This window comes from Nicotiana tabacum, chromosome 23, assembly GCF_000715075.1.
Source record: "Nicotiana tabacum cultivar K326 chromosome 23, ASM71507v2, whole genome shotgun sequence".
In the NCBI taxonomy this organism is placed as follows: domain Eukaryota; kingdom Viridiplantae; phylum Streptophyta; class Magnoliopsida; order Solanales; family Solanaceae; genus Nicotiana; species Nicotiana tabacum.
In genome coordinates this window covers 57,982,812-57,987,862 of record NC_134102.1, presented here as the reverse complement: position 1 = coordinate 57,987,862, position 5,051 = coordinate 57,982,812, and the positions used below count along the sequence as shown (strand labels likewise).

Sequence of the window (5,051 nt, the reverse complement as noted above, 5' to 3'; positions counted from 1 at the left end):
ATTTCTCAGGGATTCTTTTCAGTGTCAGCGGGGAGAGTGCCTGGAACCCCCTCAGACAATATTGTTGCAATATGCCCCACTTGTCTCTCCAGGTTTCGCAAACTAGTGCCCAATTCTTTGATAGCTGCTCCATGGGCGTCCAACCTCTCATTTGTGTTGATAATGAAGGCCTTCATTATATCTTCTAGACCAGGCTGAATGGGCTGTTGAGGCTGAAATTGCTTCCTCTACTGATTTTGGTATGCTGAAGCTCCTTGTCCCTGGAGTCTAGAGTTATTTTGTTTCCAAGCATTCGCAGTAGCTCCAGGTGAACTCCATGAAATACCAGGGTGCCTCTGACCCATTGCATTAAAATTGTAGTTCCCCACAACATTTACTTCCTCAATTAAGGCTTGACACTCATGAGTAGGGCGTCATCTTCCACATATATCACAAGCTGCATGAGGCTCACTTTGTATCAAGGCTAAGGCTAGCTTCCTTATCTCTTTTGTCATATCATCAAGTTATACCTGCATAGATGTATTAGCATCAACCTGGTGAACACCAGTGACCTTCTTCTTTCATCACTCTCATAGGGCCATTGATTAGGATCTTCAGATAACTTATTAAGAATTATAATTATCTCCTCTTGAGTTTTCTTCATCAACGGGCCTCCAGCTACATTGCTCAATATTCTACGTGAGGTCGGTGTCAATCCATCCCAAAAGTCCTGGAGTTGCATCCAGAGCTCAATTCCACTATGTTGACACTTTCGAACAATTTCCTTAAACCTCTCCCATGCTTCAAAAATAGTCTCGGTATCTTTCTGGCAGAAATTATGGATTTCTCTTCTAAACTTGCTCGTTTTAGCTGAGAAGAAATATATATCAAGGAATTGTTTAGTCATCTCCTCCCATGTTCTTATCGATCCCTTAGGCAATCTTCGAAGCCACTGCTTTGCATTATCTTTGAGTGTGAAGGGGAATAAGATATATGCTTCAAGCTGAATCAATGCTGCTCGATAAGGAATGAAAGAAGTGGAATTTTCTAATAGTTCCGTAGCCTCTCGAAGATAAGTACAGACGTCTCTGTACTGATCTGCAAGACTCTACTAAACCTGCTTATGACTCGTAGCACCTATGAACCTATAGCTCTGATACCAACTTGTCACAACCTCGTAATCTCAGATCATAAGTCCCAATTTCCAAACATTACACACAAGGTACCTTGTGCCCACATTTTCCAAATCACTTACGAACGGCAAAATTCACGTGCTACCCGGTACATAGTATCCGTATAAAATGCTAATTAAGATGTTCAAGATATTTGTTTATATAACGTAAAGTAAAATTACAGTTTTTGAACCAAGTAGGAAATCAATGAGAAAATGAGTTTATTTTAGAAATCATTTGGGTGAAGAAAATAACATTTTCAAATAAAATAAAGCATCGGATAAGCTACTGAATTTAATATAGAATTTATTAAATTAAAATATAATAACAATTCTTTTTAAGTGAAGTAAAAACATCAGACAGGGTAAGGAGATTAAGTTGAGAAATCAATTAAAGTGAAATATGACAACTATTAAAAATAGTAAAGTACCGAATGAAACGACGAGTTTTAACTTAAGAGTGACATATGGTAAGCATGTTAATAATTCTTTTATTTAAAATTGTTATGTTACCAACAACTCAACAGGGTATGAGATAATGAGTCAGCGTAGTAAATTCATCTTGAATCAATTAACCAAAATAATAGTAATCGGAAAGAAAAATAGAAAATGACGGCAAAGTAGTAACTAATGAATACAATTCAATCCTCGAAAACTAGTAAAAACTGGGAATACCAATCCTCAAACTCTCGTACGAAAGAACCGAAGCCAACACAATACAACAAGGAATACAAAAAACCTAAATTGTTGCAGTGCACAACTCGATCCCACCATACAATATGATCCTCCCTTATTCCACCATGCAAATATCAATAATAATAAGTAACTATATATGTTGCGGCACGCAACCCGATCCCAGCGTACAACACCATCCTCCCTTATTTCACCATGTAAATATCAGTAATAATAAGTAAATATATATGATGCGGAGCGCAACCCGATCCCACCATATAATTAGAGTCAATATCATAATTCTCTCTTATTTCACCGCATCAATCCACCCTTATTTAACCTGTTGCGGCGCGCAACCCGATTCCACCGTATGAATATAAATCCGCCTTTATTCCACCTGTTGTGGCGTGCAACCCGATCCCACCGTACAATATAAATCCACCCTTATTCCACCTGTTACGGCGTGCAATCCGATCTATAAATAAATCAATAACATCAACAATCCAATACTCAATTTACAAGAATTTATACAATCATAGGGTATGAGTACACGAAAATGAATTAATCAGGTAAAAATCAAGGAACGCAACAAATATTACAAAAAGCAACAGGATAAGTGAAGCACGTGACAACTAAGGTGTGCAATTACGACAATTAAGGCAAGTAGTAGATAAGCACAGAGTCATGGAAGAAACTCAACAATTAAAAAGGTAACAAGACAATAAGGAAGGCAATAACTGCAACTAAAGCATGTAAGGGCGAAATAACAAGTAAGGGGTACAATAAGTGCTAACAACGCCAAATAAAGCATGTAAGGGTAGATTAACAATGAGAGACATAACACATCATGACAATTCAATTAAAGGAATGAAAAGAGTCTAGATAACCTAAACCGGTCAAATACCACATATAGCCCGTGTACCCACTCATCACCTTGCGTACAAGGCTTTCACATAAAACAAATAGCACAACCAACTCAAATCCTAAGGGGTAGTTTCCCCTATACAAAGTTAGACAAGATACTTACCTTAAAGAAGCTAAACCGATACCTTAAAATAACCTTCTCGTGTGAAAAAACCTCTGAACGGCTCAAATCTAGCCAAAATAACTTAATATCATAAATAAAAACTATAGAAAACAATTCCAGATAATAAAGCTTTGATATTTAAAGAAAACTAAAAAGCCAACCCAAAAAATTAACCCGGGGCCCGCACCTCAGAACACGATAAAATTTATAAAATCTAAACACCCATTCCTATACGAGTCCAACCATACCAAAATTATTCAATTCTGACATCAAATTGGCCTTCAAACCTTCATTTTACATTTTTGAAAGACTTTACAAAAATTCTCATTTTCCCCAACTCAAACCACTAATTTAATGATAAAACAAGGATAAAGTCATGAAATAAAATAAAATTCAGGTAAAGAATACTTACCCCAATCCAACACGTGAAAAACCCCTTAAAAATCGCTCAAATCCGAGGTCTACAACTCAAAATGTGATAAAAATGGCCAAACCCTCGAAATAGAGCACTTTATAATTCTGCCCAGATATTACACATCGCGATCGCGGGACATTCCTCGCGATCGCGAAGAACAAAAATGAAGGCTACCAAAATAAGCTTATGCGAACACGCAAACGCAGACGCGGACGCGACTCACAACAACATCCTCTTATGCGATTGCGTACCTATTGATGCGAACGCGAACGCGAAAGACACATCGCAAACGCGGACCACAACAAACTAGACCTTCACGATCGCATGCACACTATCGCGACCATGATGACCAAAAACACTGAGCTCCCCGAATCACTTCACGGTCGCAAAGAGCAATAGCCACACCAGAATTCAGCAAACAAAAGCATGAAGAAATGGCCCGTAGCCCATCCGAACCACACCCGAGGCCCCCAGGACCCCGTCGAAACATACTAACAAGTTTCAAAACATAACGCGGACCTGCTCGTGGCCTCAAATTATATCAAACACCATCAAAACTACGAATCACACCTCAAATCGAACCAAGTGAACTTAGGAACTTTCAACTTTCACAACTCGCGCCGAATCATATCAAATCAATCCGAAATGATGTCAAATTTTGCATGCAAGTTTCAAATGACACAATGGAGCTATACCACCTCCCGAAATCGAAATCCAAACCCGATAGCAATAAAGTCAACTCTCGGTCAAACCTCTCAACCTTCCAAACCTCCGATCTTCTAATTTTTGCCAAAATGTGCCGAAACCTTCTAGAAATATCTAAATGCAAATTCGGGCATACGCTCAAGTCCAAAATCACCATCCGGACCTAACAGAACCATCAAAACTCCGATCTGGGGTCAAATACTCAAAAGTCAAACTTGGCCAACTCTTCCAACTTAAAGCTTCTTAGTTGAGAATCATTCTTCTAAATCAATTCTGAATAACCTGAAAACCAAAACCGGCGATTCACACAAGTCATAATACATCATACGATGATGCTTAAGATTTCAAATAGCTTAACAGAATGCAAATGCTCAAAATGACCGGCTGGATCGTTATATCATAACACCACCAATAATACATAACTACACATACATGAATATCTCAAGCACCTTCACACAAAAAACCAATCCCAACACGTCATACAACAAATAAAACAACTCTAACATCAATAAGAGAAATATGCTAACTAACTAATGAGCAACAAGCTTGCTTTACAACCGTTTCTATGATGATTATTCCAGACTATCTCCTTTCTAACTCTTGACACATCATTTAAAATACATGAAGTCAAATATCCCACATCTCCAGCAACTAAACAAAATAAGAACATCACCAATAATATAGCACAACAATGTTCAACAGCTAGACTTCTAGCCGACATCTCACATGTTCTCAACGACTAAACACAACCAGAACCTCAAATAACTCATACACATGAAGAACATACCGATTATTACCTTTAATATAAAGAACCAGCATATAGAAAGCTTCTCCATGACTCGAAACAAGCCACAAGTTGACTATGAACTATAAAAATTGAGTTTTTTTTTGTAGCTCTACGATATTTCCGATGAGAGAGAATTGGGTTAGAACCCATTAGATCATGCTTAGGAAGGTTTGGAGACTGTTGGAGAGCTCTTAGAAATTTTGGGAATACATTTTGGTCGAAAAATGAACTATGAGAAGGTGTCATCGCTTTAAATAGAAAGGTGGAACCTTCCACCGCCTATGTGGGCCCTAAA

The 5,051-nt window shown here is 38.1% G+C and overlaps 1 non-coding gene across 1 annotated transcript; it reads left to right on the top strand.

Moving 5' to 3' along the window:
* Window positions 1-731: 731 nt before the first annotated feature.
* LOC142177736 (small nucleolar RNA R71) lies at window positions 732-838 on the top strand. The gene has a single exon (XR_012706295.1). It is a non-coding gene; the product is annotated as a small nucleolar RNA R71 (small nucleolar RNA).
* Window positions 839-5,051: the final 4,213 nt, after the last annotated feature.